We start from the raw sequence: 22,774 nt of genomic DNA, 5'->3' as shown, positions 1-22,774 counted from the left end.
TCAGTATAGGCCTCCATCTACACCCGCAGCTTCATCATAGACCTCCATCTACACCCGCAGCTTCATCATAGACCTCCACCTACACCCGCAGCTTCAGTATAGGCCTCCATCTACACCCGCAGCCTCAGTATAGGCCTCTATCTACACCCGCAGCTTCAGTATAGACCTCCATCTACACCCGCAGCCTCAGTATAGGCCTCCATCTACACCCGCAGCTTCAGTATAGACCTCCATCTACACCCGCAGCCTCAGTATAGGCCTCTATCTACACCCGCAGCTTCATCATAGACCTCCATCTACACCCGCAGCCTCAGTATAGGCCTCTATCTACACCCGCAGCTTCATCATAGACCTCCATCTACACCCGCAGCTTCAGTATAGACCTCCATCTACACCCGCAGCTTCAGTATAGGCCTCTATCTACACCCGCAGCTTCATCATAGACCTCCATCTACACCCGCAGCTTCAGTATAGACCTCCATCTACACCCGCAGCTTCAGTATAGACCTCCATCTACACCCGCAGCTTCAGTATAGACCTCCATCTACACCCGCAGCCTCAGTATAGACCTCCATCTACACCCGCAGCTTCAGTATAGGCCTCCATCTACACCCGCAGCTTCAGTATAGGCCTCCATCTACACCCGCAGCTTCAGTATAGGCCTCCATCTACACCCGCAGCTTCAGTATAGACCTCCATCTACACCCGCAGCTTCAGTATAGACCTCCATCTACACCCGCAGCTTCAGTATAGACCTCCATCTACACCCGCAGCTTCAGTATAGACCTCCATCTACACCCGCAGCTTCAGTATAGACCTCCATCTACACCCGCAGCTTCAGTATAGACCTCCATCTACACCCGCAGCCTCAGTATAGGCCTCTATCTACACCCGCAGCTTCAGTATAGGCCTCCATCTACACCCGCAGGCATCCAGGGGTTCACTTTACACAATTCATGCTGTGAATGGAAATGTAAGGGTACAAATGGTCAAAAGGAATGACTGGTCATGGTGGGAAGTATGAAGGAGACCCCTTTATGACATCCATATATCCCATTGGTCAATCACTAGTATAATATAAGTCAAATATATATATATCCTATTACATTATGGCCACAGCTATTCCTCCCATCCCCCATTCACATGCACACCTGGCCAAGCATGCATGTATGTGTTAATGAATAGATGCGAATAAGCCGCTGCCAGACTCTTCAAACACCAACTTATCATCCGAGAACAAAGACTTGGACAGGTTGGTCCTACCCCGATATTTACCCAGGAGGGTCGACGCACATTACAGACATGGCCGATCCCTCTAAACTCAGTAAGCTGAGCCAACCATGTAATGTGCGCACCCACCTTAAAGGGCAGGATTAGAAAAACATGGCGGGTATTACAGCCCAGTCCACTTCAGATCAATAGAGTTGTAATACCAGACCCAACATAAGACCGGTATGGCGCTGTCTCTACAAGTAAGCAGCCATGTTCTTTAACCCCTTCAGGTCAGAGGATGTAACACTGTCAACATGTCACAAGCTACAACCCTGCAGAGTCCTGGACTGTACCTGGAAAAACACTGGCTCCGTCCCGCTTGGCCAATCCTAGTACACTGGGCTTGCCGAAACACGAAATCTTATGGAATAATGTTTAATTCCCTCGCCCCAAAGTCACTCCCTGCCGGGGCCCAGCTGTTTGCTAAGGACATACTACATATGGGATCTGGTGTGGGGTGTCTTACATGCCTCCGGGATCTTCAGGGAGGCAGCTGGCACAGGAACTGCCTGGACGGGTTTTAGGAGGGCAGCGAGTCAGCGCCTCCCTTGTGCCCACACACTATCAAGCTGGGAAGAACTATGCGCCTCTTCCCACAGAAATGACCAGACCCCCCCCCCCCCCTCCCGGATGAGCTCCAAAAAATCATGAGCGCACTGGCAAAAGATGACCCGTCTCTGCTTAAACCCCCCACACGGAGCTGCCAAATCCCCCTCGGTTTTAAATTGCACAAAAAATACACATTTTCTTGGCTCATCCCTAAATAGATCTACTGTCAGGAGAAGATTCTGTCACTGCGGGATACGGCAACGAAATATAACAGGATATATTGTGTATTCAGTGGAGTCAGCAACAGGGCGGCATCATAGGAAAGCAGCACCGAGCACTGCACCAGTGGCAATGCAGAGGGAATGGGCAGCTGCAGCACACAAGGGGTTAACCCTCAGTGATAGATCAGCCCAGAAGCCTCCTGTAACCCCCCCTCTATATACACCCCTCCTGTAACCCCCCCTCTATATATATACCCCCTCCTGTAACCCCCCCTCTATATACCCCTCCTGTAACCCCCCCTCTATATACACCCCTCCTGTAACCCCAGTCCTCTATATACACCTCTCCTGTAACCCCCCCCCTCTATATACACCCCTCCTGTAACCCCAGTCCTCTATATACACCCCTCCTGTAACCCCAGTCCTCTATATACACCCCTCCTGTAACCCCCCCCCCTCTATATATATATATATATATATATATATATATATATATATATATATACACACACACACACACACCCCTCCTGTAACCCCAGTCCTCTATATACACCCCTCCTGTAACCCCAGTCCTCTATATACACCTCTCCTGTAACCCCCCCTCTATATACACCCCTCCTGTAACCCCAGTCCTCTATATAAACCCCTACTGTAACCCCCCCTCTATATATACCCCTCCTGTAACCCCTCCCCTCTATATACACCTCTCCTGTAACCCCAGTCCTCTATTATATACACCCCTCCTGTAACCCCAGTCCTCTATATACACCCCTCCTGTAACCCCCCCCCTCTATATATATATATACCCCTCCTGTAACCCCAGTCCTCTATATACACCTCTCCTGTAACCCCAGTCCTCTACATACACCCTTCCTGTAAACCCCCGCTCTATATATACCCCTCCTGTAACCCCTCCCCTCTATATACACCTCTCCTGTAACCCCAGTCCTCTATACATACCCCTCCTCTCTATATACACCTCTCCTGTAACCCCAGTCCTCTATATATACCCCCTGTAACCCCGATCCTCTATATACACCTCTCCTGTAACCCCTCCCCTCTATATACACCTCTCCAATAACGACGGTCATCTATATATACACACACACACACACAACTCTCTATATACCCCCTCCTGTAACCTGCTCTCCTCTACACACCCCTCCTACAAGCTTGAACTCACTTTAGGCAGACATATCTTGCAGCTAAATAGGTCCTCTATATATACCCCTCTCCTCTATATATATCCCTCCTGTAACCCCTCTCCTCTATATACCCCTCCTGTAACCCCGGTCCTCTATATATACCCCTCCTGTAACCCCGGTCCTCTATATACCCCTCCTGTAACCTGCTCTCCTCTACACACCCCTCCTACTAGCTTGCACTCACTTTAGGCAGACATATCTTGCAGCTAAATAGGTCACATTACTGCAGAAGCCTGGACACCCCCAGCTGTGAACAACCCGTCCTGGTGCCCGCTCCCCCCTGTGGGGAACCCATGCAACAATGCACAAGCCCCCTCCTCCCAATCTCAAGTTGTAATAGAGCCTCTTACCTGGCTGCAGAGGGGAGCGGAGGGCAAACACGGCCTCAGGAGTCTTTGGTCTGTCTGGCAAACAAGTAGGTTGGAAAATGTCACTGAGTGTTGGCAGCAGAGCCGCAGCCGCGCGGTGTGAGGAAACCGTACAGACACGGATTGAATTAATCTACGTAACGCAGGACTATGCCAGGGCGTCCGCAGACCGCATACAGCCCAGGAGCCCCCGCTGAATTTGTTAAGGCATCGCAGGGCTAAACTGGACAGAACAAGCTTTGTTCTGGAGGAGGGAAAAAAAAAGAAAAGGGAATGGATGGGAGGGGGCGACGAGAAGGGCCAGGCGGCACACAACGCCACCTATATGGTCAGGATGCCGGGCAATACACACCACTAATACAATCCTAAGCAATGGCAGTCTGACTACGACTACAGAGGCCTGCAAGTGCCCCATGTACACACAGTGCTCATCTGCATGCTTGGCCACCGCTCCATCCACTTCTATGGGACTGACCGAGCATGCACATCACCACTACTCATGTGGGGCACTTAAGGGCCCCAATCTCCTGACACAGGGTAATGGTCATCACTGCAGCTGCCCATAGACATAGAATAAAGGGGTTCCCTAGAAACAAGCTCAGATTTTGAGGCAGTGAATAGTTCTCTGGTCCCAATCACTCCAGAAAACTTATTGCATACGAGGCTGATCAGCGTGGGAATCTCTGCATTGTGTCACAGGTTCCGGGGGCCAGCTCCGATCCCTACACAACCTCCTCCATGTGAACTCACCCTAAAAACCCATTTCCCAGGTACTAAATGTCTCCACGGTCTAGTGATGGCCCTGGTGATCCCCGACACCCCCAGACCAGCCCTATGTGTCAGTCACTGGCCCCAGCGGTCACCTATAGATTGTGCATAGGTCACCACTACACATAGCAATCCCCTGACATCATCCAGATACAGATCTCAATGCTCGGCTTCAGCCATTTGGGGGTTGGACTATATTTCCGGCAATGTCCTGGGTCGAGTCCTGCGCGGCGGCCATAAATACTTCACCCAGAAAGTCAAATAAGGGCGAGATATTATCAGGAAATTATCAAGCCGAGAAAGTTCTGCAAAAAGCCCTGGCAGATACCGGGCGTGGGGGGGGGGGGTCAGCAGTACCTGCTGGGAAGTGGCCAAAAACACAATCCACCGGACAAGAGGAGGGGTCTACCAGCGGCTGCACCCCCCACCCCACCCCCCATATTCAGGGCACTGCTGTGAGAGCTCTCCATATCTCCCCAAGGAGCGAGCACGGCAAAATACAACATCTACAGCTCTTTGGAGAAGGCCGGGGTGCCCCCACATGATCAGGGTGTACGGGGATCTCACAACTGTCCCTTATGGCAAGCGACAGGAGGATTGGTCATATGGATGTCAATAGGCTGGCAGTGACTTGCTCCCCTCTCCCTATTTACAACACATGCATGCTCGGCATAAGGGCGAGGCAGTATAAGGGACTGTTCACATGGAAGAATTTGCAGCAGATCTGTTCTCAATGGGAGGCAGAAAAAAAAAAGCGTCCTGCAGGATCTCATCAGGGGGTCGGCGGCACAGGACTCCCGACATACTAGGCCCATTCCTCTGGATCTCCTCGGGACGCTGCGACAACACTGAGGTACTGCCGCAGATCCCAGACACTGCCAGACCGCCAAAAATGAAGAGGGAACAGAGCCTTAGTGACCTGGTGGGGTCTCCGGACCCCTCAATATACATGTGGTGTACGAGGGGTACAGTCTGAAGGGGAGTAAAGATCTTCTCCAGCTCGTCTGCAGGCGACAATATTTTTCACAAGGATTTTTTCCGGATGTTTGTGGCCCACACAAGAAGCGTCACAGCCCGACACCGGCGCAACAAGTCAGACAAGTGTGCAGAGAGACAAAGACAGGGCACAGCAACGTTCCTCTAACCCCGTATATGCTGTGTACTGTATGTGACCCCCAATGTACAGCACCATGGGATTAATATAATAATGTACAGAGCACCATGGGATTAATATAATAATGTCCAGCACCATGGGATTAATATAATAATGTACAGAGCAGCATGGGATTAATATAATAATGTACAGAGCACCATGGGATTAATATAATAATGTATAGAGCACCATGGGATTAATATAATAATGTACAGCCCCATGGGATTAATATAATAATGTACAGAGCACCATGGGATTAATATAATAATGTACAGCGCACCATGGGATTAATATAATAATGTACAGCACCATGGGATTAATATAATAATGTCCAGCACCATGGGAGTAATATAATAATGTACAGAGCACCATGGGATTAATATAATAATGTACAGAGCACCATGGGATTAATATAATAATGTACAGAGCACCATGGGATTAATATAATAATGTCCAGCACCATGGGATTAATATAATAATGTACAGCACCATGGGATTAATATAATAATGTCCAGCACCATGAGATTAATATAATAATGTACAGAGCACCATGGGATTAATATAATAATATACAGAGCACCATGGGATTAATATAATAATGTACAGAGCACCATGGGATTAATATAATAATGTATAGAGCACCATGGGATTAATATAATAATGTATAGAGCACCATGGGATTAATATAATAATGTACAGCGCACCATGGGATTAATATAATAATGTACAGCACCATGGGATTAATATAATAATGTCCAGCACCATGGGATTAATATAATAATGTCCAGCACCATGGGAGTAATATAATAATGTACAGAGCACCATGGGATTAATATAATAATGTATAGAGCACCATGGGATTAATATAATAATGTACAGAGCACCATGGGATTAATATAATAATGTCCAGCACCATGGGATTAATATAATAATGTCCAGCACCATGGGATTAATATAATAATGTACAGAGCACCATGGGAGTAATATAATAATGTACAGAGCACCATGGGATTAATATAATAATGTATAGAGCACCATGGGATTAATATAATAATGTACAGAGCACCATGGGATTAATATAATAATGTCCAGCACCATGGGAGTAATATAATAATGTACAGAGCACCATGGGATTAATATAATAATGTATAGAGCACCATGGGATTAATATAATAATGTATAGAGCACCATGGGATTAATATAATAATGTACAGCACCATGGGATTAATATAATAATGTACAGAGCACCATGGAATTAATAATATATTCAGGTCCCGGCCGGCTCCGACTACTGAGCCTGAAAGGGAATGTTCACTCGACAACTCGGACAGAAAGTGTTGTTGTATCTTCAGGTGTGACCAGACAGAGGGAAGGAACCGTCCTGGAACAGGGCAAAGGTGCAAGACTGGAGCCCCCTGCAGGGGGCAAAGGTGCCTGGTGTAACAGAGTGGGTGTAGACGTGACCACTATGGCTGCAGCGGGGTCATCACTACTCTGGTCAGGCTGCAGCTCATCAGGGGTGTACAGTGCACCAGATATTGGCCCAGTGAGCTGAGAACTGGCGGCCTATGATGATGAGGAGGAGGCCACCTTCCTGCAGGGCCGCTGTGGCCATGTTGTCAGTATCAGGCAGTAACCCTGCAGGCAGGGGGCGCTCAGAGTATCACAGATCTGTACAGTGTTTGGGGTCCTGGCTCAGCTCCCTAAATTATGTCTGACAACCAATCAGTACCTCAGACTGAATCCAGCAGTGCAAAGCCAGGCAAAACGGTACGAAGCCCCCGGAACGCCGAGAGATGAGGTCACCAATGCGGCACACACGGCAAATTAGTATCAGGTCTTTACAGAGAGCACAGTAACCGCAGTCACCTGTACAACCACTCCTGGCAGTAACCGCAGTGACCTGTACAACCACTCCTGGCAGTAACCGCAGTCACCTGTACAACCACTCCTGGCAGTAACCGCAGTGACCTGTACAACCACTCCTGGTAGTAACCGCAGTCACCTGTACAACCACTCCTGGCAGTAACCGCAGTGACCTGTACAACCACTCCTGGCAGTAACCGCAGTCACCTCTACAACCACTCCTGGTAGTAACCGCAGTCACCTGTACAACCACTCCTGGCAGTAACCAGTCACCTGTACAACCACTCCTGGCAGTAACCGCAGTCACCTGTACAACCACTCCTGGCAGTAACCGCAGTCACCTCTACAACCACTCCTGGTAGTAACCGCAGTCACCTGTACAACCACTCCTGGCAGTAACCAGTCACCTGTACAACCACTCCTGGCAGTAACCGCAGTCACCTGTACAACCACTCCTGGCAGTAACCGCAGTCACCTGTACAACCACTCCTGGCAGTAACCAGTCACCTGTACAACCACTCCTGGCAGTAACCGCAGTCACCTGTACAACCACTCCTGGCAGTAACCGCAGTCACCTGTACAACCACTCCTGGCAGTAACCACAGTCACCTGTACAACCACTCCTGGCAGTAACCAGTCACCTGTACAACCACTCCTGGCAGTAACCGCAGTCACCTGTACAACCACTCCTGGCAGTAACCGCAGTCACCTGTACAACCACTCCTGGCAGTAACCAGTCACCTGTACAACCACTCCTGGTAGTAACCGCAGTCACCTGTACAACCACTCCTGGCAGTAACCAGTCACCTGTACAACCACTCCTGGCAGTAACCGCAGTGACCTGTACAACCACTCCTGGCAGTAACCAGTCACCTGTACAACCACTCCTGGCAGTAACCACAGTCACCTGTACAACCACTCCTGGCAGTAACCGCAGTGACCTGTACAACCACTCCTGGCAGTAACCAGTCACCTGTACAACCACTCCTGGCAGTAACCAGTCACCTGTACAACCACTCCTGGCAGTAACCACAGTCACCTGTACAACCACTCCTGGCAGTAACCAGTCACCTGTACAACCACTCCTGGCAGTAACCGCAGTCACCTGTACAACCACTCCTGGCAGTAACCGCAGTCACCTGTACAACCACTCCTGGCAGTAACCAGTCACCTGTACAACCACTCCTGGCAGTAACCGCAGTGACCTGTACAACCACTCCTGGCAGTAACCGCAGTCACCTGTACAACCACTCCTGGCAGTAACCGCAGTCACCTGTACAACCACTCCTGGCAGTAACCGCAGTCACCTGTACAACCACTCCTGGCAGTAACCGCAGTCACCTGTACAACCACTCCTGGCAGTAACCAGTCACCTGTACAACCACTCCTGGCAGTAACCGCAGTCACCTGTACAACCACTCCTGGCAGTAACCACAGTCACCTGTACAACCACTCCTGGCAGTAACCAGTCACCTGTACAACCACTCCTGGCAGTAACCGCAGTCACCTGTACAACCACTCCTGGCAGTAACCGCAGTCACCTGTACAACCACTCCTGGCAGTAACCAGTCACCTGTACAACCACTCCTGGCAGTAACCGCAGTCACCTGTACAACCACTCCTGGTAGTAACCGCAGTCACCTGTACAACCACTCCTGGCAGTAACCAGTCACCTGTACAACCACTCCTGGCAGTAACCGCAGTGACCTGTACAACCACTCCTGGCAGTAACCAGTCACCTGTACAACCACTCCTGGCAGTAACCGCAGTGACCTGTACAACCACTCCTGGCAGTAACCGCAGTCACCTGTACAACCACTCCTGGCAGTAACCGCAGTGACCTGTACAACCACTCCTGGTAGTAACCGCAGTCACCTGTACAACCACTCCTGGCAGTAACCGCAGTGACCTGTACAACCACTCCTGGCAGTAACCGCAGTCACCTCTACAACCACTCCTGGTAGTAACCGCAGTCACCTGTACAACCACTCCTGGCAGTAACCAGTCACCTGTACAACCACTCCTGGCAGTAACCGCAGTCACCTGTACAACCACTCCTGGCAGTAACCAGTCACCTGTACAACCACTCCTGGCAGTAACCGCAGTCACCTGTACAACCACTCCTGGCAGTAACCGCAGTCACCTGTACAACCACTCCTGGCAGTAACCACAGTCACCTGTACAACCACTCCTGGCAGTAACCAGTCACCTGTACAACCACTCCTGGCAGTAACCGCAGTCACCTGTACAACCACTCCTGGCAGTAACCGCAGTCACCTGTACAACCACTCCTGGCAGTAACCAGTCACCTGTACAACCACTCCTGGCAGTAACCGCAGTGACCTGTACAACCACTCCTGGCAGTAACCAGTCACCTGTACAACCACTCCTGGCAGTAACCAGTCACCTGTACAACCACTCCTGGCAGTAACCGCAGTCACCTGTACAACCACTCCTGGCAGTAACCAGTCACCTGTACAACCACTCCTGGTAGTAACCGCAGTCACCTGTACAACCACTCCTGGCAGTAACCAGTCACCTGTACAACCACTCCTGGTAGTAACCGCAGTCACCTGTACAACCACTCCTGGCAGTAACCAGTCACCTGTACAACCACTCCTGGCAGTAACCAGTCACCTGTACAACCACTCCTGGCAGTAACCAGTCACCTGTACAACCACTCCTGGCAGTAACCAGTCACCTGTACAACCACTCCTGGCAGTAACCGCAGTCACCTGTACAACCACTCCTGGCAGTAACCAGTCACCTGTACAACCACTCCTGGTAGTAACCAGTCACCTGTACAACCACTCCTGGCAGTAACCGCAGTCACCTGTACAACCACTCCTGGCAGTAACCGCAGTCACCTGTACAACCACTCCTGGCAGTAACCAGTCACCTGTACAACCACTCCTGGCAGTAACCGCAGTCACCTGTACAACCACTCCTGGCAGTAACCAGTCACCTGTACAACCACTCCTGGCAGTAACCGCAGTCACCTGTACAACCACTCCTGGCAGTAACCGCAGTCACCTGTACAACCACTCCTGGCAGTAACCAGTCACCTGTACAACCACTCCTGGTAGTAACCGCAGTCACCTGTACAACCACTCCTGGCAGTAACCAGTCACCTGTACAACCACTCCTGGTAGTAACCAGTCACCTGTACAACCACTCCTGGTAGTAACCGCAGTCACCTGTACAACCACTCCTGGCAGTAACCGCAGTGACCTGTACAACCACTCCTGGCAGTAACCAGTCACCTGTACAACCACTCCTGGCAGTAACCACAGTCACCTGTACAACCACTCCTGGCAGTAACCAGTCACCTGTACAACCACTCCTGGTAGTAACCGCAGTCACCTGTACAACCACTCCTGGCAGTAACCAGTCACCTGTACAACCACTCCTGGCAGTAACCGCAGTCACCTGTACAACCACTCCTGGCAGTAACCGCAGTCACCTGTACAACCACTCCTGGCAGTAACCAGTCACCTGTACAACCACTCCTGGCAGTAACCGCAGTGACCTGTACAACCACTCCTGGCAGTAACCGCAGTCACCTGTACAACCACTCCTGGTAGTAACCGCAGTGACCTGTACAACCACTCCTGGCAGTAACCAGTCACCTGTACAACCACTCCTGGCAGTAACCGCAGTCACCTGTACAACCACTCCTGGTAGTAACCAGTCACCTGTACAACCACTCCTGGTAGTAACCGCAGTGACCTGTACAACCACTCCTGGCAGTAACCAGTCACCTGTACAACCACTCCTGGCAGTAACCGCAGTCACCTGTACAACCACTCCTGGCAGTAACCAGTCACCTGTACAACCACTCCTGGCAGTAACCGCAGTCACCTGTACAACCACTCCTGGCAGTAACCACAGTCACCTGTACAACCACTCCTGGCAGTAACCAGTCACCTGTACAACCACTCCTGGCAGTAACCGCAGTCACCTGTACAACCACTCCTGGCAGTAACCGCAGTCACCTGTACAACCACTCCTGGCAGTAACCAGTCACCTGTACAACCACTCCTGGTAGTAACCGCAGTCACCTGTACAACCACTCCTGGCAGTAACCAGTCACCTGTACAACCACTCCTGGCAGTAACCGCAGTGACCTGTACAACCACTCCTGGCAGTAACCAGTCACCTGTACAACCACTCCTGGCAGTAACCACAGTCACCTGTACAACCACTCCTGGCAGTAACCAGTCACCTGTACAACCACTCCTGGTAGTAACCGCAGTCACCTGTACAACCACTCCTGGCAGTAACCAGTCACCTGTACAACCACTCCTGGCAGTAACCGCAGTCACCTGTACAACCACTCCTGGCAGTAACCAGTCACCTGTACAACCACTCCTGGCAGTAACCGCAGTCACCTGTACAACCACTCCTGGCAGTAACCGCAGTCACCTGTACAACCACTCCTGGCAGTAACCAGTCACCTGTACAACCACTCCTGGCAGTAACCGCAGTCACCTGTACAACCACTCCTGGCAGTAACCGCAGTCACCTGTACAACCACTCCTGGCAGTAACCACAGTCACCTGTACAACCACTCCTGGCAGTAACCGCAGTGACCTGTACAACCACTCCTGGCAGTAACCGCAGTCACCTGTACAACCACTCCTGGCAGTAACCAGTCACCTGTACAACCACTCCTGGCAGTAACCGCAGTGACCTGTACAACCACTCCTGGCAGTAACCGCAGTCACCTGTACAACCACTCCTGGCAGTAACCAGTCACCTGTACAACCACTCCTGGCAGTAACCGCAGTCACCTGTACAACCACTCCTGGCAGTAACCGCAGTCACCTGTACAACCACTCCTGGCAGTAACCGCAGTCACCTGTACAACCACTCCTGGCAGTAACCGCAGTCACCTGTACAACCACTCCTGGCAGTAACCGCAGTCACCTGTACAACCACTCCTGGCAGTAACCAGTCACCTGTACAACCACTCCTGGCAGTAACCGCAGTGACCTGTACAACCACTCCTGGCAGTAACTGCAGTCACCTGTACAACCACTCCTGGCAGTAACCGCAGTCACCTGTACAACCACTCCTGGCAGTAACCGCAGTCACCTGTACAACCACTCCTGGCAGTAACCAGTCACCTGTACAACCACTCCTGGCAGTAACCGCAGTGACCTGTACAACCACTCCTGGCAGTAACCAGTCACCTGTACAACCACTCCTGGCAGTAACCAGTCACCTGTACAACCACTCCTGGCAGTAACCGCAGTCACCTGTACAACCACTCCTGGCAGTAACCGCAGTGACCTGTACAACCACTCCTGGCAGTAACCGCAGTCACCTGTACAACCACTCCTGGCAGTAACCGCAGTCACCTGTACAACCACTCCTGGCAGTAACCGCAGTCACCTGTACAACCACTCCTGGCAGTAACCAGTCACCTGTACAACCACTCCTGGCAGTAACCGCAGTGACCTGTACAACCACTCCTGGCAGTAACCGCAGTGACCTGTACAACCACTCCTGGCAGTAACCAGTCACCTGTACAACCACTCCTGGCAGTAACCGCAGTCACCTGTACAACCACTCCTGGCAGTAACCGCAGTCACCTGTACAACCACTCCTGGCAGTAACCGCAGTCACCTGTACAACCACTCCTGGCAGTAACCAGTCACCTGTACAACCACTCCTGGCAGTAACCGCAGTGACCTGTACAACCACTCCTGGCAGTAACCAGTCACCTGTACAACCACTCCTGGCAGTAACCAGTCACCTGTACAACCACTCCTGGCAGTAACCAGTCACCTGTACAACCACTCCTGGCAGTAACCGCAGTCACCTGTACAACCACTCCTGGCAGTAACCGCAGTGACCTGTACAACCACTCCTGGCAGTAACCAGTCACCTGTACAACCACTCCTGGCAGTAACCAGTCACCTGTACAACCACTCCTGGCAGTAACCAGTCACCTGTACAACCACTCCTGGCAGTAACCGCAGTCACCTGTACAACCACTCCTGGCAGTAACCGCAGTCACCTGTACAACCACTCCTGGCAGTAACCACAGTCACCTGTACAACCACTCCTGGCAGTAACCAGTCACCTGTACAACCACTCCTGGCAGTAACCGCAGTCACCTGTACAACCACTCCTGGCAGTAACCGCAGTCACCTGTACAACCACTCCTGGCAGTAACCAGTCACCTGTACAACCACTCCTGGCAGTAACCGCAGTGACCTGTACAACCACTCCTGGCAGTAACCAGTCACCTGTACAACCACTCCTGGCAGTAACCAGTCACCTGTACAACCACTCCTGGCAGTAACCGCAGTCACCTGTACAACCACTCCTGGCAGTAACCAGTCACCTGTACAACCACTCCTGGTAGTAACCGCAGTCACCTGTACAACCACTCCTGGCAGTAACCAGTCACCTGTACAACCACTCCTGGTAGTAACCGCAGTCACCTGTACAACCACTCCTGGCAGTAACCAGTCACCTGTACAACCACTCCTGGCAGTAACCAGTCACCTGTACAACCACTCCTGGCAGTAACCAGTCACCTGTACAACCACTCCTGGCAGTAACCAGTCACCTGTACAACCACTCCTGGCAGTAACCGCAGTCACCTGTACAACCACTCCTGGCAGTAACCAGTCACCTGTACAACCACTCCTGGTAGTAACCAGTCACCTGTACAACCACTCCTGGCAGTAACCGCAGTCACCTGTACAACCACTCCTGGCAGTAACCGCAGTCACCTGTACAACCACTCCTGGCAGTAACCAGTCACCTGTACAACCACTCCTGGCAGTAACCGCAGTCACCTGTACAACCACTCCTGGCAGTAACCAGTCACCTGTACAACCACTCCTGGCAGTAACCGCAGTCACCTGTACAACCACTCCTGGCAGTAACCGCAGTCACCTGTACAACCACTCCTGGCAGTAACCAGTCACCTGTACAACCACTCCTGGTAGTAACCGCAGTCACCTGTACAACCACTCCTGGCAGTAACCAGTCACCTGTACAACCACTCCTGGTAGTAACCAGTCACCTGTACAACCACTCCTGGTAGTAACCGCAGTCACCTGTACAACCACTCCTGGCAGTAACCGCAGTGACCTGTACAACCACTCCTGGCAGTAACCAGTCACCTGTACAACCACTCCTGGCAGTAACCACAGTCACCTGTACAACCACTCCTGGCAGTAACCAGTCACCTGTACAACCACTCCTGGTAGTAACCGCAGTCACCTGTACAACCACTCCTGGCAGTAACCAGTCACCTGTACAACCACTCCTGGCAGTAACCGCAGTCACCTGTACAACCACTCCTGGCAGTAACCGCAGTCACCTGTACAACCACTCCTGGCAGTAACCAGTCACCTGTACAACCACTCCTGGCAGTAACCGCAGTGACCTGTACAACCACTCCTGGCAGTAACCGCAGTCACCTGTACAACCACTCCTGGTAGTAACCGCAGTGACCTGTACAACCACTCCTGGCAGTAACCAGTCACCTGTACAACCACTCCTGGCAGTAACCGCAGTCACCTGTACAACCACTCCTGGTAGTAACCAGTCACCTGTACAACCACTCCTGGTAGTAACCGCAGTGACCTGTACAACCACTCCTGGCAGTAACCAGTCACCTGTACAACCACTCCTGGCAGTAACCGCAGTCACCTGTACAACCACTCCTGGCAGTAACCAGTCACCTGTACAACCACTCCTGGCAGTAACCGCAGTCACCTGTACAACCACTCCTGGCAGTAACCACAGTCACCTGTACAACCACTCCTGGCAGTAACCAGTCACCTGTACAACCACTCCTGGCAGTAACCGCAGTCACCTGTACAACCACTCCTGGCAGTAACCGCAGTCACCTGTACAACCACTCCTGGCAGTAACCAGTCACCTGTACAACCACTCCTGGTAGTAACCGCAGTCACCTGTACAACCACTCCTGGCAGTAACCAGTCACCTGTACAACCACTCCTGGCAGTAACCGCAGTGACCTGTACAACCACTCCTGGCAGTAACCAGTCACCTGTACAACCACTCCTGGCAGTAACCACAGTCACCTGTACAACCACTCCTGGCAGTAACCAGTCACCTGTACAACCACTCCTGGTAGTAACCGCAGTCACCTGTACAACCACTCCTGGCAGTAACCAGTCACCTGTACAACCACTCCTGGCAGTAACCGCAGTCACCTGTACAACCACTCCTGGCAGTAACCAGTCACCTGTACAACCACTCCTGGCAGTAACCGCAGTCACCTGTACAACCACTCCTGGCAGTAACCGCAGTCACCTGTACAACCACTCCTGGCAGTAACCAGTCACCTGTACAACCACTCCTGGCAGTAACCGCAGTCACCTGTACAACCACTCCTGGCAGTAACCGCAGTCACCTGTACAACCACTCCTGGCAGTAACCACAGTCACCTGTACAACCACTCCTGGCAGTAACCGCAGTGACCTGTACAACCACTCCTGGCAGTAACCGCAGTCACCTGTACAACCACTCCTGGCAGTAACCAGTCACCTGTACAACCACTCCTGGCAGTAACCGCAGTGACCTGTACAACCACTCCTGGCAGTAACCGCAGTCACCTGTACAACCACTCCTGGCAGTAACCAGTCACCTGTACAACCACTCCTGGCAGTAACCGCAGTCACCTGTACAACCACTCCTGGCAGTAACCGCAGTCACCTGTACAACCACTCCTGGCAGTAACCGCAGTCACCTGTACAACCACTCCTGGCAGTAACCGCAGTCACCTGTACAACCACTCCTGGCAGTAACCGCAGTCACCTGTACAACCACTCCTGGCAGTAACCAGTCACCTGTACAACCACTCCTGGCAGTAACCGCAGTGACCTGTACAACCACTCCTGGCAGTAACTGCAGTCACCTGTACAACCACTCCTGGCAGTAACCGCAGTCACCTGTACAACCACTCCTGGCAGTAACCGCAGTCACCTGTACAACCACTCCTGGCAGTAACCAGTCACCTGTACAACCACTCCTGGCAGTAACCGCAGTGACCTGTACAACCACTCCTGGCAGTAACCAGTCACCTGTACAACCACTCCTGGCAGTAACCAGTCACCTGTACAACCACTCCTGGCAGTAACCGCAGTCACCTGTACAACCACTCCTGGCAGTAACCGCAGTGACCTGTACAACCACTCCTGGCAGTAACCGCAGTCACCTGTACAACCACTCCTGGCAGTAACCGCAGTCACCTGTACAACCACTCCTGGCAGTAACCGCAGTCACCTGTACAACCACTCCTGGCAGTAACCAGTCACCTGTACAACCACTCCTGGCAGTAACCGCAGTGACCTGTACAACCACTCCTGGCAGTAACCGCAGTGACCTGTACAACCACTCCTGGCAGTAACCAGTCACCTGTACAACCACTCCTGGCAGTAACCGCAGTCACCTGTACAACCACTCCTGGCAGTAACCGCAGTCACCTGTACAACCACTCCTGGCAGTAACCGCAGTCACCTGTACAACCACTCCTGGCAGTAACCAGTCACCTGTACAACCACTCCTGGCAGTAACCGCAGTGACCTGTACAACCACTCCTGGCAGTAACCAGTCACCTGTACAACCACTCCTGGCAGTAACCAGTCACCTGTACAACCACTCCTGGCAGTAACCAGTCACCTGTACAACCACTCCTGGCAGTAACCGCAGTCACCTGTACAACCACTCCTGGCAGTAACCGCAGTGACCTGTACAACCACTCCTGGCAGTAACCAGTCACCTGTACAACCACTCCTGGCAGTAACCAGTCACCTGTACAACCACTCCTGGCAGTAACCAGTCACCTGTACAACCACTCCTGGCAGTAACCGCAGTGACCTGTACAACCACTCCTGGCAGTAACCACAGTCACCTGTACAACCACTCCTGGCAGTAACCAGTCACCTGTACAACCACTCCTGGCAGTAACCAGTCACCTGTACAACCACTCCTGGCAGTAACCAGTCACCTGTACAACCACTCCTGGCAGTAACCAGTCACCTGTACAACCACTCCTGGCAGTAACCGCAGTCACCTGTACAACCACTCCTGGCAGTAACCGCAGTCACCTGTACAACCACTCCTGGCAGTAACCACAGTCACCTGTACAACCACTCCTGGCAGTAACCGCAGTCACCTGTACAACCACTCCTGGCAGTAACCAGTCACCTGTACAACCACTCCTGGCAGTAACCGCAGTCACCTGTACAACCACTCCTGGCAGTAACCGCAGTCACCTGTACAACCACTCCTGGCAGTAACCGCAGTCACCTGTACAACCACTCCTGGCAGTAACCAGTCACCTGTACAACCACTCCTGGCAGTAACCGCAGTCACCTGTACAACCACTCCTGGCAGTAACCAGTCACCTGTACAACCACTCCTGGCAGTAACCAGTCACCTGTACAACCACTCCTGGCAGTAACCACAGTCACCTGTACAACCACTCCTGGCAGTAACCACAGTCACCTGTACAACCACTCCTGGCAGTAACCGCAGTCACCTGTACAACCACTCCTGGCAGTAACCACAGATGCAGTATTTCCACAACACCCCACAGGACACCTGCACCCCCAGACACTCCCCCCTGCCCCGCCATATACCCTCCTGTTATCCTACCCCTAATAACACAGACCCTCAGAGCTCACCACCCGGCCGGACAGCTTATACCGGCACACTTGGTGCAGCCGAGCATGCATGTGCACTGAATGGGGAGAGGCTGACGCAAAGGATTCAGCATCTACTAGGACAAAGCGCCTCAATTCCAGAAAAACTGTTGGTGGTCCCAAATTGTAGAAACCCCCTGACAACAGTATGTGCCGGCGACAGGAAGGTTGTATAGGGGGTAACATCACCAAAGGATAAGCGGCATCAACAATGAAATAAGTATGACCCGTGACTGATCCGAGGACATCATAAAGCGTAACACGAACGAAACCGAGACTGTCCGCACAACGCCACCGCAAAGGAGTGCACACATACAGAAAGGATAAGCGGCGCCAGACATTACTGAGAGAACAGACCAGAGAAGGGATAAGCGGCGCCAGACATTACTGAGAGAACAGACAAGAGAAGGGATAAGCGGCACCAGACATTACTGAGAGAACAGACAGGAGAAGGGATAAGCGGCCGCCAGACATTACTGAGAGAACAGACAGGAGAAGGGATAAGCGGCGCCAGACATTACTGAGAGAACAGACAGGAGAAGGGATAAGCGGCCACCAGACATTACTGAGAGAACAGACAGGAGAAGGGATAAGCGGCGCCAGACATTACTGAGAGAACAGACAGGAGAAGGGATAAGCGGCGCCAGACATTACTGAGAGAACAGACAGGAGAAGGGATAAGCGGCGCCAGACATTACTGAGAGAACAGACAGGAGAAGGGATAAGCGGCACCAGACATTACTGAGAGAACAGACAGGAGAAGGGATAAGCGGCTGCCAGACATTACTGAGAACAGACAGGAGAAGGGATAAGCGGCGCCAGACATTACTGAGAACAGACAGGAGAAGGGATAAGCGGCGCCAGACATTACTGAGAACAGACAGGAGAAGGGATAAGCGGCACCAGACATTACTGAGAGAACAGACAGGAGAAGGGATAAGCGGCTGCCAGACATTACTGAGAACAGACAGGAGAAGGGATAAGCGGCGCCAGACATTACTGAGAGAACAGGCAGGAGAAGGGATAAGCGGCGCCAGACATTACTGAGAACAGGCAGGAGAAGGGATAAGCGGCGCCAGACATTACTGAGAGAACAGGCAGGAGAAGGGATAAGCGGCGCCAGACATTACTGAGAGAACAGGCAGGAGAAGGGATAAGCGGCGCCAGACATTACTGAGAACAGGCAGGAGAAGGGATAAGCGGCGCCAGACATTACTGAGAGAACAGGCAGGAGAAGGGATAAGCGGCGCCAGACATTACTGAGAGAACAGGCAGGAGAAGGGATAAGCGGCGCCAGACATTACTGAGAGAACAGGCAGGAGAAGGGATAAGCGGCCGCCAGACATTACTGAGAGAACAGACAGGAGAAGGGATAAGCGGCGCCAGACATTACTGAGAGAACAGGCAGGAGAAGGGATAAGCGGCGCCAGACATTACTGAGAGAACAGGCAGGAGAAGGGATAAGCGGCGCCAGACATTACTGAGAGAACAGGCAGGAGAAGGGATAAGCGCCGCCAGACATTACTGAGAGAACAGGCAGGAGAAGGGATAAGCGGCCACCAGACATTACTGAGAGAACAGGCAGGAGAAGGGATAAGCGGCGCCAGACATTACTGAGAGAACAGACAGGAGAAGGGATAAGCGGCGCCAGACATTACTGAGAACAGGCAGGAGAAGGGATAAGCGGCCGCCAGACATTACTGAGAACAGACAGGAGAAGGGATAAGCGGCGCCAGACATTACTGAGAGAACAGGCAGGAGAAGGGATAAGCGGCGCCAGACATTACTGAGAACAGGCAGGAGAAGGGATAAGCGGCGCCAGACATTACTGAGAGAACAGGCAGGAGAAGGGATAAGCGGCACCAGACATTACTGAGAGAACAGGCAGGAGAAGGGATAAGCGGCGCCAGACATTACTGAGAGAACAGGCAGGAGAAGGGATAAGCGGCCGCCAGACATTACTGAGAGAACAGACAGGAGAAGGGATAAGCGGCTGCCAGACATTACTGAGAGAACAGGCAGGAGAAGGGATAAGCGGCCGCCAGACATTACTGAGAGAACAGACAGGAGAAGGGATAAGCGGCGCCAGACATTACTGAGAGAACAGACAGGAGAAGGGATAAGCGGCTGCCAGACATTACTGAGAGAACAGGCAGGAGAAGGGATAAGCGGCCGCCAGACATTACTGAGAGAACAGACAGGAGAAGGGATAAGCGGCTGCCAGACATTACTGAGAGAACAGGCAGGAGAAGGGATAAGCGGCCGCCAGACATTACTGAGAGAACAGACAGGAGAAGGGATAAGCGGCTGCCAGACATTACTGAGAGAACAGACAGGAGAAGGGATAAGCGGCGCCAGACATTACTGAGAGAACAGGCAGGAGAAGGGATAAGCGGCTGCCAGACATTACTGAGAGGACAGGAGAAGGGATAAGCGGCCGCCAGACATTACTGAGAACAGGCAGGAGAAGGGATAAGCGGCGCCAGACATTACTGAGAGAACAGGCAGGAGAAGGGATAAGCGGCGCCAGACATTACTCAGAGAACAGGCAGGAGAAGGGATAAGCGCCGCCAGACATTACTCAGAGAACAGGCAGGAGAAGGGATAAGCGGCGCCAGACATTACTGAGAGAACAGACCGGAGAAGGGATAAGCGGCGCCAGACATACCTGTGCAGGGGCCCATAGCACATCACTGCCTGAGGGCCACAGCTGTCTGCACCTTCCCCCCCCATAATGTAGTAACTGAGACCCTCGGGCAGCCATTAATGAGGGCCCCTTTAAGAAAATCCAAAGATCAATTCTGTAGCCTGGACCCCCCGATATACACCAGTGCGGGCTTAGCAGACCCCCTACCTAATACCTCAGGGGGGCTTAGCAGACCCCTATACACCGCTCGTACCCCCCGCAGCTGTTCACTACCAGCCCCCTACACCTCAGGTTGTCCCCAAGGCCTCGGTCCCGCCATGTTGCGGGCTCAGGTCCCCTCACCTGGCGGACACGCCTGTCACCTACCTGCGGAGTGTTCCGGAGCGGTTGCTCGGCCTGTGCCCGCCGTGTGCTCGGTGCTGTGTACGGCTGTGCCGGCTCCCTCCTCCCCGGTGTACAGCAGCGCCCCCTCCCCGCAGAGCCGGGAATTAATAACCTCCCCCTGCGCCGCCTCCCCCCTCCCCGAGAGCTGGAAGATTCTCCTCATAGTCACAGTATATAGATATATACAGCCTGGGAGATTCTCCTCATAGTCACAGTATATAGTTATATACAGCATGTATACAGACTGGGAGATTCTCCTCATAGTCACAGTATATAGATATATACAGCATGTATACAGCCTGGGAGATTCTCCTCATAGTCACAGTATATAGATATATACAGCATGTATACAGACTGGGAGATTCTCCTCATAGTCACAGTATATAGATATATACAGCATGTATACAGACTGGGAGATTCTCCTCATAGTCACAGTATATAGATATATACAGCGTGTATACAGCCTGGGAGATTCTCCTCATAGTCACAGTATATAGATATATATACAGCGTGTATACAGCCTGGGAGATTCTCCTCATAGTCACAGTATATAGATATATATACAGCGTGTATACAGCCTGGGAGATTCTCCTCATAGTCACAGTATATAGTTATATACAGCATGTATACAGACTGGGAGATTCTCCTCATAGTCACAGTATATAGATATATACAGCGTGTATACAGCCTGGGAGATTCTCCTCATAGTCACAGTATATAGATATATATACAGCGTGTATACAGCCTGGGAGATTCTCCTCATAGTCACAGTATATAGATATATATACAGCGTGTATACAGCCTGGGAGATTCTCCTCATAGTCACAGTATATAGATATATACAGCATGTATACAGCCTGGAAGATTCTCCTCATAGTCACAGTATATAGATATATACAGCGTGTATACAGCCTGGGAGATTCTCCTCATAGTCACAGTATATAGATATATACAGCATGTATACAGCCTGGGAGATTCTCCTCATAGTCACAGTATATAGATATATATACAGCATGTATACAGCCTGGGAGATTCTCCTCATAGTCACAGTATATAGATATATATACAGCGTGTATACAGCCTGGGAGATTCTCCTCATAGTCACAGTATATAGATATATACAGCATGTATACAGCCTGGAAGATTCTCCTCATAGTCACAGTATATAGATATATACAGCGTGTATACAGCCTGGGAGATTCTCCTCATAGTCACAGTATATAGATATATACAGCATGTATACAGCCTGGGAGATTCTCCTCATAGTCACAGTATATAGATATATACAGCGTGTATACAGCCTGGGAGATTCTCCTCATAGTCACAGTATATAGATATATACAGAATGGGAGATTCTCCTCATAGTCACAGTATATAGATATATACAGCCTGGGAGATTCTCCTCATAGTCACAGTATATAGATATATACAGAATGGGAGATTCTCCTCATAGTCACAGTATATAGTTATATACAGCGTGTATACAGCCTGGGAGATTCTCCTCATAGTCACAGTATATAGATATATACAGCCTGGGAGATTCTCCTCATAGTCACAGTATATAGATATATATACAGCATGTATACAGCCTGGGAGATTCTCCTCATAGTCACAGTATATAGATATATATACAGCATGTAT

At 51.4% G+C, this 22,774-nt stretch overlaps 1 protein-coding gene across 2 annotated transcripts in view; it reads right to left on the bottom strand.

The window, feature by feature from the left end:
* PACSIN3 (protein kinase C and casein kinase substrate in neurons 3) overlaps positions 1–21,185 on the bottom strand; it is a 62,113-nt gene extending 40,928 nt beyond the window's left edge. The window contains exon 1 of one of the 2 annotated variants that reach the window (XM_075280728.1): positions 21,116–21,185. The gene's annotated coding sequence lies outside the window, so the exon portion shown is untranslated. Of the gene's footprint in view, positions 1–3,597; positions 3,698–21,115 lie in introns of those variants that run through there. The other variant, XM_075280727.1, reaches the window with a different exon arrangement.
* Positions 21,186–22,774: the final 1,589 nt, after the last annotated feature.

Source organism: Leptodactylus fuscus, chromosome 7 (assembly GCF_031893055.1).
Source record: "Leptodactylus fuscus isolate aLepFus1 chromosome 7, aLepFus1.hap2, whole genome shotgun sequence".
Taxonomy (NCBI): domain Eukaryota; kingdom Metazoa; phylum Chordata; class Amphibia; order Anura; family Leptodactylidae; genus Leptodactylus; species Leptodactylus fuscus.
This window is presented reverse-complemented; position numbering and strand designations above follow the sequence as displayed.